This window comes from Gorilla gorilla, chromosome 7, assembly GCF_029281585.2.
Source record: "Gorilla gorilla gorilla isolate KB3781 chromosome 7, NHGRI_mGorGor1-v2.1_pri, whole genome shotgun sequence".
Taxonomy (NCBI): domain Eukaryota; kingdom Metazoa; phylum Chordata; class Mammalia; order Primates; family Hominidae; genus Gorilla; species Gorilla gorilla.
This window is the reverse complement of record NC_073231.2, coordinates 154,033,049-154,050,347: the sequence shown is the minus strand read 5'-3', so window position 1 is coordinate 154,050,347 and position 17,299 is coordinate 154,033,049.

Here is a 17,299-nt window from a genome sequence, read left to right as displayed (position 1 = left end):
AGAAGGAGATATCTACACCGCTATCTGTATAAACATGAAAATATCTACACCGCTATCTGTATAAACATGGAAATATCTAAACCGCTATCTGTAGAAACATGGAAATATCTACACCGCTACCTGTATAAACATGGAAATATCAGCACCGCTATTGTATGAACATGGAAATATCTTCACCGCTATCTCTATGAACATGTAAATATCTACACCGCTATCTGTATGAACATGGAAATACCTACACCGCTATCTGTATGAACATGGAAATATCTACAACACTATCTGTATGAACATGGAAATATCTACACCGCTGTCTGTATGAACATGGAAATATCTACACAGCTATCTGTATGAACATGGAAATATCTACACCGCTATCTGTATGAACATGGAAATATCTTCACCGCCATCTGAATGAACATGGATATATCTACACAGCCATCTGGATGAACATGGAAATATCTACACCGCTATCTGTATGAACATTGAAATATCTGCACCGCTAACTGTGTAAACATGCATACATCTTCACCTCTATCTATATAAACATGGAAATATCTACACCGCTATCTGTATAAACATGGGAATATCTAAACCGCTACCTGTATAAACATGGAAATATCAGCACCGCTATCTGTATGAACATGGAAATATCTACACAGCCATCTGGATGAACATGGAAATATCTACACCGCTATCTGTATGAACATGGAAATAGCTACACCGCAATCTATATGAACATGGAAATGTCTACACCGCTATCTGTATGAACATGGAAATATCTACACCGCTATCTGTATGATCACGGAAATATCTTCACCGCCATCTGTATGAACATGGATATAACTACACAGCCATCTGGATGAACATGGATATATCTACACCGCTATCTGTTTGAACATGGAAATATCTACTCCGCTATCTGCATGAAAATGGAAATATCTACACAGCTATCTGCATATACATGGAAATATCTACAAAGCTATTTCTTTACACATGGAAATAACTACACCGCTCTCTCTATTAACATGGAAATATCTACACCGCCATCTGTATGAACATGGAGATATCTTCACCGCCATCTGTATGAACATATAAATATCTGCACCGCCATCTGTATTAAGATGGAGATATCTACACCGCTATCTGTATAAACATGGAAATATCTACACCGCTATCTGTATAAACTTGGAAATATCTACACCGCTATCTGTATAAACATGGAAATATCTACACCGCTACCTGTATAAACATGGAAATATCAGCACCGCTATCTGTATGAACATGGAAATATCTACACAGCCATCTGGATGAACATGGAAATATCTACACCGCTATATGTATGAACATGGAAATAGATACACCGCTATCTGTATGAACATGGAAATATCTACACCACTATCTGTATGAACATGGAAATATCTACACCGCTATCTGTATGAACATGGAAATATCTTCACCGCCATCTGTATGAACATGGATATATCTACACAGCCATCTGGATGAACATGGAAATATCTACACCGCAATCTGTATGTACATGGAAATAGCTACACCGCTATCTGTGTAAACATGCATACATCTTCACCGCTATCTGTATAAACATGGAAATATCTCCACCGCTATCTGTATGAACATGGAAATATCTACACCGCTATCTGCATGAAAATGGAAATATCTACAGAGCTATCTGCATATACATGGAAATATCTACAAAGCTATTCCTTTACACATGGAAATAACTACACCGCTATCTCTATAAACATAGAAATATCTACACCGCCATCTGTATGAACATGGAAATATCTGCACCGCCATCTGCATGAACATATAAATATCTACACCACCATCTGTATTAAGATGGAGATATCCACACCGCTATCTGTATAAAAATGGAAATATCCACACCGCTATCAGTATAAACATGGAAATATCTACACCGCTATCTGTATGAACATGGAAATATCTACACCGCTACCTATATAAACATGGAAATATCAGCACCGCTATCTGTATGAACATGGAAATATCTACACAGCCTTCTGGATGAACATGGAAATATCTACACCGCTATCTGTATGAACATGGAAATATCTACACCGCTCTCTGTATGAACATGGAAATATCTACACCGCTATCTGTATGAATATGGAAATATCTACACCGCTATCTGTATGAACATGGAAATATCTACACCGCTATCTGTGGAAACATGCATACATCTTCACCGCTATCTGTATAAACATGCAAATATCTACACCGCTATCTGTATGAACATGGAAATATCTACACCGCTATCTGTTTGAACATGGAAATATCTACACCGCTATCTGCATGAAAATGGAAATATCTACACAGCTATCTGCATATACAAGAAAATATCTACAAAGATATTTCTTTACACATGGAAATAACTACACCGCTATCTCTATAAACATGGAAATAACTACACCGCCATCTGTATGAACATAGAAATATCTGCACCGCCATCTGTATGATCATATAAATATCTACACCGCCATCTGTATTAAGATGGAGATATTTACTCCGCTATCTGTATAAACTTGGAAATATCTACACCGATATCTGTATAAACATGGAAATATCTACACCGCTATCTGTATGAACATGGAAATAGCTACACCGCTATCTGTATGAACATGGAAATGTCTACACCGCTATCTGTATGAACATGGAAATATCTACACCGCTATCTGTATGATCATGGAAATATCTTCACCGCCATCTGTATGAACATGGATATAACTACACAGCCATCTGGATGAACATGGAAATATCTACACCGCTATATGTATGAACATGGAAATATCAACACCGCTATATGTATAAACATGGAAATATCTACACCGCTATCTGTATGAACATGGAAATATCTACACCGCTATCTGTATGACCATGGAAATATCTTCACTGCCATCTGTATGAACATGGATATAACTACACAGCCATCTGGATGAACATGGAAATATCTACACCGCTATATGTATGAACATGGAAATATCTACACCGCTATATGTATAAACATGGAAATATCTACACCGCTATCTGTATGAACATGGAAATATCTACACCGCTATCTGTATGAACATCGAAATATCTACACCGCTATCTGAATGAACATGGAAATATCTACACCGCTATCTGTATGAACATGGAAATATCTTCACCGCCATCTGCATGAACATGGATATATCTACACAGCCATCTGGATGAATATGGAAATATCTACACCGCTATCTGTATGAACATGGAAATATCTACACCGCTATCTGTGTTAACATACATACATCTTCACCGCTATCTGTGTAAACATGCAAATATCTACACCGCTATCTGTATGAACATGGAAATAGCTACTCCGCTATATGTATGAACATGGAAATATCTACACCGCTATCTGTATGAACATGGAAATATCTACACAGCCTTCTGGATGAACATGGAAATATCTACACCGCTATCTGTATGAACATGGAAATATCTACACCGCTACCTGTATAAACATTGAAATATCAGCAACGCTATCTGTATGAACATGGAAATAGCTACACCGCTATCTGTATGAACATGGAAATATCTACACCACTATCTGCATGAACATGGAAATATCTACACCGCTATCTGTATGAACATGGAAATATCTACACTGCTATCTGTGCAAACATGCATACATCTTCACCGCTATCTGTATAAACATGGAAATATCTACACCGCTATCTGTATGAACATGGAAATATCTACACCGCTATCTGTTTGAACATGGAAATATCTACACCGCTATCTGCATGAAAATGGAAATATCTACACAGCTATCTGCATATACACGGAAATATCTACAAAGCTATTTCTTTACACTTGGAAATAACTACACCGCTATCTCTATAAACATGGAAATATCTACACCGCCATCTGTATGAACATGGAAATATCTGCACCGCCATCTGTATGAACATATAAATATATACACTGCCATCTGTATTAAGATGGAGATATCTACACCGCTATCTCTATAAACATGGAAATATCTACACCGCTATCTGTATAAACATGGAAATATCTACACCGCTATCTGTATGAACATGGAAATATCTACACCGCTACCTGTATAAACATGGAAATATCAGCACCGCTATGTGTATGAACATGGAAATATCTACACAGCCTTCTGGATGAACATGGAAATATCTACACCGCTATCTGTATGAACATGGAAATATCTACACCGCTATCTGTATGAACATGGAAATATCTACACCACTATCTGTATGAACATGGAAATATCTACATCACTATCTGTATTAACATGGAAATATCTACACCGCTATCTGTGCAAACATGCATACATCTTCACCACTATCTGTATAAACATGGAAATATATACACCGCTATCTGTATGAACATGGAAATAACTACACCGCTATCTGTTTGAACATGGAAATATCTACACCGCTATCTGCATGAAAATGGAAATATCTACACAGGTATCTGCATATACACAGAAATATCTACAAAGCTATTTCTTTACACATGGAAATAACTACACCGCTATCTCTATAAACATGGAAATATCTACACCACCATCTGTATGAACATGGAAATATCTGCACCGCCATCTGTATGAACATATAAATATCTACACCGCCATCTCTATTAAGATGGAGATATCTACACCGCTATCTGTATAAACATGGAAATATCTACACCGCTATCTGTATGAACTTGGAAATATCTACACCGCTATCTGTGTTAACATGGAAATATCTACACAGCAATCTGTTTGAACATCGAAATATCTACACCGCTATCTGCATGAAAATGGAAATATCTACACAGCTATCTGCATATACATGGAAATATTTACAAAGCTATTTCTTTACACATGGAAATATCTACACCGCAGTCTCTATAAAAATGGGAATATCTACACCGCCATCTGTATGAACATGGAAATATCTGCACCGACATCTGTATGAACATATAAATATCTACACCGCCATCTGTATTAAGATGGAGATATCTACACCGCTATCTGTATAAACATGAAAATATCTACACCGCTATCTGTATAAACACGGAAATATCTACACAGCTATCTGTATAAACACGGAAATATCTACACCGCTACCTGTATAAACATGGAAATATCAGCACCGCTATCTGTTTGAACATGGAAATATCTACACCGCTATCTCTATGAACATGGAAATATCTACACCGCTATCTGTATGAACATGGAAATAGTAACACCGCTATCTGTATGAACATGGAAATATCTACACCGCTGTCTGTATGAACATGGAAATATCTACACAGCTATCTGTGTGAACATGGAAATATCTACACCGCTATCTCTATGAACATGGAAATATCTTCACCACCATCTAAATGAACATGGATATATCTACACAGCCATCTGGATGAACATGGAAATATCTACACCGCTATCTGTATGAATATGGAAATATCTGCACCGCTAACTGTGTAAACATGCATACATCTTCACCTCTATCTGTATGAAAATGGAAATATCTACACCACTATCTGTATAAACATGGGAATATCTACACCGCTACCTGTATAAACATGGAAATATCAGCACCGCTACCTGTATGAACATGGAAATATCTACACAGCCATCTGGATGAACATGGAAATATCTACACCGCTATCTGTATGAACATGGAAATAGCTACACCGCTATCTGTATGAACATGGAAATGCCTACACCGCTATCTGTATGAACATGGAAATATCTACACCGCTATCTGTATGATCATGGAAATATCTTCACCACCATCTGTATGAACATGGATATAACTACACAGCCATCTGGATGAACATGGAAATATCTACACCGCTATATGTATGAACATGGAAATATCAACTCCGCTATATGTATAAACATGGAAATATCTACACCGCTATCTGTATGAACATGGAAATATCTACACCGCTATCTGTATGACCATGGAAATATCTTCACTGCCATCTGTATGAACATGGATTTAACTACACAGCCATCTGGATGAACATGGAAATATCTACACCGCTATATGTATGAACATGGAAATATCTACACCACTATATGTATAAACATGGAAATAGCTACACCGCTATATGTATGAACATGGAAATATCTACACCACTATCTGTATGAACATGGAAATATCTACACCGCTATCTGTATGAACATGGAAATATCTTCACCGCCATTTGTATGAACATGGATATATCTACACAGCCATCTGGATGAACATGGAAATATCTACCCCGCAATCTGTATGAACATGGAAATAGCTACACCTCTATCTGAATGAACATGGAAATATCTACACCGCTATCTGTATGAACATGGAAAGATCTACACCGCTATCTGTATGAACATGGAAATATCTTCACCGCCATCTGTATGAACATGGATATATCTACACAGCCATCTGGATGAGCATGGAAATATCTACACCGCTATCTGAATGAACATGGAAATATCTACACCGCTATCTGTGTAAACATGCATACATCTTCACCGCTACCTGTATAAACATGGAAATATCAGCACCGCTATCTGTATGAACATGGAAATATCTACACAGTCTTCTGGATGAACATGGAAATATCTACAACGCTATCTGTATGAACATGGAAATATCTACACCGCTACCTGTATAAACATGGAAATATCAGCACCGCTATCTGTATGAACATGGAAATATCTTCACAGCCTTCTGGATGAACATGGAAATATCTACACCGCTATCTGTATGAACATGGAAATAGCTACACTGCTATCTGTATGAACATGGAAATATCTACACCACTATCTGCATGAACATGGAAATATCTACACCGCTATCTGTATGAACATGGAAATATCTACACCGCTATCTGTGCAAACATGCATACATCTTCACCGCTATCTGTATAAACATGGAAATATCTACACCGCTATCTGTATGAACATGGAAATATCTACACCGCTATCTGTTTGAACATGGAAATATCTACACCGCTATCTGCATGAAAATGGAAATATCTACACAGCTATCTGCATATACACGGAAATATCTACAAAGCTATTTCTTTACACTTGGAAATAACTACACCGCTGTCTCTATAAACATGGAAATATCTACACCGCCATCTGTATGAACATGGAAATATCTGCACCGCCATCTGTATGAACATATAAATATATACACTGCCATCTGTATTAAGATGGAGATATCTACACCGCTATCTCTATAAACATGGAAATATCTACACCGCTATCTGTATAAACATGGAAATATCTACACCGCTATCTGTATGAACATGGAAATATCTACACCGCTACCTGTATAAACATGGAAATATCAGCACCGCTATGTGTATGAACATGGAAATATCTACACAGCCTTCTGGATGAACATGGAAATATCTACACCGTTATCTGTATGAACATGGAAATATCTACACCGCTATCTGTACGAACATGGAAATATCTACACCACTATCTGTATGAACATGGAAATATCTACATCGCTATATGTATGAACATGGAAATATCTACACTGCTATCTGTGCAAACATGCATACATCTTCACCGCTATCTGTATAAACATGGAAATATCTACACCGCTATCTGTATGAACATGGAAATAACTACACCGCTATCTGTTTGAACATGGAAATATCTACACCGCTGTCTGCATGAAAATGGAAATATCTACACCGGTATCTGCATATACACGGAAATATCTACAAAGCTATTTCTTTACACATGGAAATAACTACACCGCTATCTCTATAAACATGGAAATATCTACACCACCATCTGTATGAACATGGAAATATCTGCACCGCCATCTGTATGAACATATAAATATCTACACCGCCATCTCTATTAAGATGGAGATATCTACACCGCTATCTGTAAAAACATGGAAATATCTACACCGCTATCTGTATAAACATGGAAATATCTACACCGCTACCTGTATAAACATGGAAATATCTACACCGCTACCTGTATAAACATGGAAATATCAGCACCGCTATCTGTATGAACATGGAAATATCTACACCGCTATCTGTATGAACATGGAAATATCTACACCGCTATCTGCATGAAAATGGAAATATCTACACAGCTATCTGCATATACATGGAAATATCTACAAAGCTATCTCTTTACAAATGGAAATAACTACACCGCTATCTCTATAAACATGGAAATATCTACACCACTATCTGTATAAACATGGAAATATCTACACCGCTATCTGTATAAACATGGAAATATCTACACCACTATCTGTATAAACATGGAAATATCTACACCGCTACCTGTACAAACATGGAAATATCAGCACCGCTATCTGTATGAACATGGAAATACCTACACTGCTATGTGTATGAACATGGAAATATCTACACCGATATCTGTATGAACATGGAAATATCTTCAATACCATCTGTATGAACATAGATATATCTACACAGCCATCTGGATGAACATGGAAATATCAGCACCGCTGTCTGTATGAACATGGAAATAGCTACACCGCTATCTGTATGAACATGGAAATATCTACACCGCTATCTGTATGAACATGGAAATATCTACACCGCTATCTGTATGAACATGGAAATATCTTCACCGCCATCTGTATGAACATGGATATATCTACACAGCCATCTGGATGAACACGGAAATATCTACACCGCTATCTGTATGAGCATGGAAATATCTACACCGCTATCTGTGTAAACATGTATACATTTTCACCACTATTTGTTTAAACATGGAAATATCTACACTGCTATCTGTATGAACATGGAACTATCTACACCGCTATCTGTTTGAACATGGAAATATCTACACCGCTATCTGCATGAAAATGGAAATATCTACAATGCTATCTGCATATACATGGAAATATCTATACAGCTATCTCTTTAAACATGGAAATAAGTACACCGCTATCTCTATAAACATGGAAATATCCACACCGCCATCTGTATGAACATGGAAATATCTGCACCGCCATCTGTATGATCATATAAATATCTACACCGCCATCTGTATTAAGATGGAGATATCTACTCCGCTATCTGCATAAACTTGGAAATATCTACACCGATATCTGTATAAACATGGAAATATCTACAACGCCATTTGTATGAACATGGAAATATCTTCACCGCCATCTGAATGAACATGGATATATCTACACAGCCATCTGGATGAACATGGAAATATCTACAAAGCTATTTCTTTACACATGGAAATATCTACACCGCAATCTATATAAACATGGAAATATCTACACCGCCATCTGAATGAACATGGAAATATCTGCACCGCCATCTGTATGAACATATAAATATCTACACCGCCATCAGTGTTAAGATGGAGATATCTACACCGCTATCTGTATAAACATGGAAATATCTACACCGCTATCTGTATAAACATGGAAATATCTACACCGCTATCTGTATAAACATGGAAATATCAACACCGCTACCTGAATAAACATGGAAATATTTGCACCGCTATCTGTATGAACATGGAAATATCTACACCGCTATCTCTATGAACATGGAAATATCTACACCGATATCTGTATGAACATGGAAATATCTTCACCCCCATCTGTATGAACATGGATATATCTACACAGCCATCTGGATGAAGATGGAAATAACAGCACCGCAGTCTGTAAGAACATGGAAATATCTACACCGCTATCTGTATGAACATGGAAATATCTACACCGCCATCTGTATGAACATGGAAATATCTTCACCACCATCTGTATGAACATGGACATATCTACACAGCCATCTGGATGAACATGGAAATATCTACACCGCTATCTGTATGAACATGGAAATAGCTACTCCGCTATCAGTATGAACATGGAAATGTCTACACCGCTATCTGTATGAACATGGAAATATCTACACCGCTATCTGCATGAACATGGAAATATCTTCACCGCCATCTGTATGAACATGGATATATCTACACAGCCATCTGGATGAACATAGAAATATCTACACCGCTATCTGTATGAACTTGGAAATATCTACACCGCTATCTGTGTAACATGCATAAATCTTCACCGCTATCTGTATAAACATGGAAATATCTACACCGCTATCTGTATGAACATGGAAATATCTACACAGCTATCTGTTTGAACATGGAAATATCTACACCGCTATCTGCATGAAAATGGAGATATCTACACAGCTATCTGCATATACATGGAAATATTTACAAAGCTGTTTCTTTACACATGGAAATATCTACACCGCTGTCTCTATAAACATGGAAATATCTACACCGCCATCTGTATGAACATCGAAATATCTGCACCGCCATCTGTATGAACATATAAATATCTACACCGCCATCTGTATTAAGAAGGAGATATCTACACCGCTATCTGTATAAACATGAAAATATCTACACCGCTATCTGTATAAACATGGAAATATCTAAACCGCTATCTGTAGAAACATGGAAATATCTACACCGCTACCTGTATAAACATGGAAATATCAGCACCGCTATTGTATGAACATGGAAATATCTTCACCGCTATCTCTATGAACATGTAAATATCTACACCGCTATCTGTATGAACATGGAAATAGCTACACCGCTATCTGTATGAACATGGAAATATCTACAACACTATCTGTATGAACATGGAAATATCTACACCGCTGTCTGTATGAACATGGAAATATCTACACAGCTATCTGTATGAACATGGAAATATCTACACCGCTATCTGTATGAACATGGAAATATCTTCACCGCCATCTGAATGAACATGGATATATCTACACAGCCATCTGGATGAACATGGAAATATCTACACCGCTATCTGTATGAACATTGAAATATCTGCACCGCTAACTGTGTAAACATGCATACATCTTCACCTCTATCTATATAAACATGGAAATATCTACACCGCTATCTGTATAAACATGGGAATATCTAAACCGCTACCTGTATAAACATGGAAATATCAGCACCGCTATCTGTATGAACATGGAAATATCTACACAGCCATCTGGATGAACATGGAAATATCTACACCGCTATCTGTATGAACATGGAAATAGCTACACCGCAATCTATATGAACATGGAAATGTCTACACCGCTATCTGTATGAACATGGAAATATCTACACCGCTATCTGTATGATCACGGAAATATCTTCACCGCCATCTGTATGAACATGGATATAACTACACAGCCATCTGGATGAACATGGATATATCTACACCGCTATCTGTTTGAACATGGAAATATCTACTCCGCTATCTGCATGAAAATGGAAATATCTACACAGCTATCTGCATATACATGGAAATATCTACAAAGCTATTTCTTTACACATGGAAATAACTACACCGCTCTCTCTATTAACATGGAAATATCTACACCGCCATCTGTATGAACATGGAGATATCTTCACCGCCATCTGTATGAACATATAAATATCTGCACCGCCATCTGTATTAAGATGGAGATATCTACACCGCTATCTGTATAAACATGGAAATATCTACACCGCTATCTGTATAAACTTGGAAATATCTACACCGCTATCTGTATAAACATGGAAATATCTACACCGCTACCTGTATAAACATGGAAATATCAGCACCGCTATCTGTATGAACATGGAAATATCTACACAGCCATCTGGATGAACATGGAAATATCTACACCGCTATATGTATGAACATGGAAATAGATACACCGCTATCTGTATGAACATGGAAATATCTACACCACTATCTGTATGAACATGGAAATATCTACACCGCTATCTGTATGAACATGGAAATATCTTCACCGCCATCTGTATGAACATGGATATATCTACACAGCCATCTGGATGAACATGGAAATATCTACACCGCAATCTGTATGTACATGGAAATAGCTACACCGCTATCTGTGTAAACATGCATACATCTTCACCGCTATCTGTATAAACATGGAAATATCTCCACCGCTATCTGTATGAACATGGAAATATCTACACCGCTATCTGCATGAAAATGGAAATATCTACAGAGCTATCTGCATATACATGGAAATATCTACAAAGCTATTCCTTTACACATGGAAATAACTACACCGCTATCTCTATAAACATAGAAATATCTACACCGCCATCTGTATGAACATGGAAATATCTGCACCGCCATCTGCATGAACATATAAATATCTACACCACCATCTGTATTAAGATGGAGATATCCACACCGCTATCTGTATAAAAATGGAAATATCCACACCGCTATCAGTATAAACATGGAAATATCTACACCGCTATCTGTATGAACATGGAAATATCTACACCGCTACCTATATAAACATGGAAATATCAGCACCGCTATCTGTATGAACATGGAAATATCTACACAGCCTTCTGGATGAACATGGAAATATCTACACCGCTATCTGTATGAACATGGAAATATCTACACCGCTCTCTGTATGAACATGGAAATATCTACACCGCTATCTGTATGAATATGGAAATATCTACACCGCTATCTGTATGAACATGGAAATATCTACACCGCTATCTGTGGAAACATGCATACATCTTCACCGCTATCTGTATAAACATGCAAATATCTACACCGCTATCTGTATGAACATGGAAATATCTACACCGCTATCTGTTTGAACATGGAAATATCTACACCGCTATCTGCATGAAAATGGAGATAACTACACAGCTATCTGCATATACACGGAAATATCTACAAAGCTATTTCTTTACACATGGGAATAACTACACCGCTATCTCTATAAACATGGAAATATCTACACCGCCATCTGTATGAACATGGAAATATCTGCACCGCCATCCGAATGAACATATAAATATCTACACCGCCATCTGTCTTAAGATGGAGATATCTACACCGCTATCTGTATAAACATGGAAATATCTACACCGCTATCTGTATAAACATGGAAATATCTACACCGCTATCTGTATAAACGTGGAAATATCTACACCGCTACCTGTATAAACATGGAAATATCAGCACCGCTATCTGTATGAACATGGAAATATCTACACAGCTATCTGCATATACATGGAAATATCTACAAAGCTATTTCTTTACACATGGAAATAACTACACCGCTATCTCTATTAACATGGAAATATCTACACCGCCATCTGTATGAACATGGAGATATCTTCACCGCCATCTGTATGAACATATAAATATCTGCACCGCCATCTGTATTAAGATGGAGATATCTACACCGCTATCTGTATAAACATGGAAATATCTACACCGCTATCTGTATAAACATGGAAATATCTACACCGCTATCTGTATAAACATGGAAATATCTACACCGCTACCTGTATAAACATGGAAATATCAGCACCGCTATCTGTATGAACATGGAAATATCTACACAGCCATCTGGATGAAAATGGAAATATCTACACCGCTATATGTATGAACATGGAAATAGATACACCGCTATCTGTATGAACATGGAAATATCTACACCACTATCTGTATGAACATGGAAATATCTACACAGCTATCTGTATGAACATGGAAATATCTTCACCGCCATCTGTATGAACATGGATATATCTACACAGCCATCTGGATGAACATGGAAATATCTACACCGCAATCTGTATGTACATGGAAATAGCTACACCGCTATCTGTGTAAACATGCATACATCTTCACCGCTATCTGTATAAACATGGAAATATCTCCACCGCTATCTGTATGAACAAGGAAATATCTACACCGCTATCTGCATGAAAATGGAAATATCTACAGAGCTATCTGCATATACATGGAAATATCTACAAAGCTATTCCTTTACACATGGAAATAACTACACCGCTATCTCTATAAACATAGAAATATCTACACCGCCATCTGTATGAACATGGAAATATCTGCACCGCCATCTGCATGAACATATAAATATCTACACCACCATCTGTATTAAGATGGAGATATCCACACCGCTATCTGTATAAACATGGAAATATCCACACCGCTATCTGTATAAACATGGAAATATCTACACCGCTATCTGTATGAACATGGAAATATCTACACCGCTACCTATATAAACATGGAAATATCAGCACCGCTATCTGTATGAACATGGAAATATCTACACAGCCTTCTGGATGAACATGGAAATATCTACACCGCTATCTGTATGAACATGGAAATATCTACACCGCTCTCTGTATGAACATGGAAATATCTACACCGCTATCTGTATGAATATGGAAATAACTACACCGCTATCTGTATGAACATGGAAATATCTACACCGCTATCTGTGGAAACATGCATACATCTTCACCGCTATCTGTATAAACATGCAAATATCTACACCGCTATCTGTATGAACATGGAAATATCTACACCGCTATCTGTTTGAACATGGAAATATCTACACCGCTATCTGCATGAAAATGGAAATAACTACACAGCTATCTGCATATACACGGAAATATCTACAAAGCTATTTCTTTACACATGGGAATAACTACACCGCTATCTCTATAAACATGGAAATATCTACACCGCCATCTGTATGAACATGGAAATATCTGCACCGCCATCCGAATGAACATATAAATATCTACACCGCCATCTGTATTAAGATGGAGATATCTACACCGCTATCTGTATAAACATGGAAATATCTACACCGCTATCTGTATAAACATGGAAATATCTACACCGCTATCTGTATAAACGTGGAAATATCTACACCGCTACCTGTATAAACATGGAAATATCAGCACCGCTATCTGTATGAACATGGAAATATCTACACAGCTATCTGCATATACATGGAAATATCTACAAAGCTATTTCTTTACACATGGAAATAACTACACCGCTATCTCTATTAACATGGAAATATCTACACCGCCATCTGTATGAACATGGAGATATCTTCACCGCCATCTGTATGAACATATAAATATCTGCACCGCCATCTGTATTAAGATGGAGATATCTACACCGCTATCTGTATAAACATGGAAATATCTACACCGCTATCTGTATAAACATGGAAATATCTACACCGCTATCTGTATAAACATGGAAATATCTACACCGCTACCTGTATAAACATGGAAATATCAGCACCGCTATCTGTATGAACATGGAAATATCTACACAGCCATCTGGATGAACATGGAAATATCTACACCGCTATATGTATGAACATGGAAATAGATACACCGCTATCTGTATGAACATGGAAATATCTACACCACTATCTGTATGAACATGGAAATATCTACACAGCTATCTGTATGAACATGGAAATATCTTCACCGCCATCTGTATGAACATGGATATATCTACACAGCCATCTGGATGAACATGGAAATATCTACACCGCAATCTGTATGTACATGGAAATAGCTACACCGCTATCTGTGTAAACATGCATACATCTTCACCGCTATCTGTATAAACATGGAAATATCTCCACCGCTATCTGTATGAACAAGGAAATATCTACACCGCTATCTGCATGAAAATGGAAATATCTACAGAGCTATCTGCATATACATGGAAATATCTACAAAGCTATTCCTTTACACATGGAAATAACTACACCGCTATCTCTATAAACATAGAAATATCTACACCGCCATCTGTATGAACATGGAAATATCTGCACCGCCATCTGCATGAACATATAAATATCTACACCACCATCTGTATTAAGATGGAGATATCCACACCGCTATCTGTATAAACATGGAAATATCCACACCGCTATCTGTATAAACATGGAAATATCTACACCGCTATCTGTATGAACATGGAAATATCTACACCGCTACCTATATAAACATGGAAATATCAGCACCGCTATCTGTATGAACATGGAAATATCTACACAGCCTTCTGGATGAACATGGAAATATCTACACCGCTATCTGTATGAACATGGAAATATCTACACCGCTATCTGTATGAACATGGAAATATCTACACCGCTATCTGTATGAACATGGAAATATCTACACCGCTATCTGTATGAACATGGAAATATCTACACCGCTATCTGTGCAAACATGCATACATCTTCACCGCTATCTGTATAAACATGCAAATAACTACACCGCTATCTGTATGAACATGGAAATATCTACACCGCTATCTGTTTGAACATGGAAATATCTACACCGCTATCTGCATGAAAATGGAAATAACTACACAGCAATCTGCATATACACGGAAATATCTACAAAGCTATTTCTTTACACATGGGAATAACTACACCGCTATCTCTATAAACATGGAAATATCTACACCGCCATCTGTATGAACATGGAAATATCTGCACCGCCATCCGAATGAACATATAAATATCTACACCGCCATCTGTATTAAGATGGAGATATCTACACCGCTATCTGTATAAACATGGAAATATCTACACCGCTATCTGTATAAACATGGAAATATCTACACCGCTATCTGTATAAACGTGGAAATATCTACACCGCTACCTGTATAAACATGGAAATATCAGCACCGCTATCTGTATGAACATGGAAATATCTACACAGCCATCTGGATGAACATGGAAATATCTACACCGCTATCTGTATGAACATTGAAATATCTACACCGCTATCTGTATGAACATGGAAATATCTACACCACTATCTGTATGAACATGGAAATATCTACACAGCTATCTGTATGAACATGGAAATATCTTCACCGCCATCTGTATGAACATGGATATATCTACACAGCCATCTGGATGAACATGGAAATATCTACACCGCAATCTGTATGTACATGGAAATAGCTACACCGCTATCTGTGTAAACATGCATACATCTTCACCGCTATCTGTATAAACATGGAAATATCTCCACCGCTATCTGTATGAACAAGGAAATATCTACACCGCTATCTGCATGAAAATGGAAATATCTACAGAGCTATCTGCATATACATGGAAATATCTACAAAGCTATTCCTTTACACATGGAAATAACTACACCGCTATCTCTATAAACATAGAAATATCTACACCGCCATCTGTATGAACATGGAAATATCTGCACCGCCATCTGCATGAACATATAAATATCTACACCACCATCTGTATTAAGATGGAGATATCCACACCGCTATCTGTATAAACATGGAAATATCCACACCGCTATCTGTATAAACATGGAAATATCTACACCGCT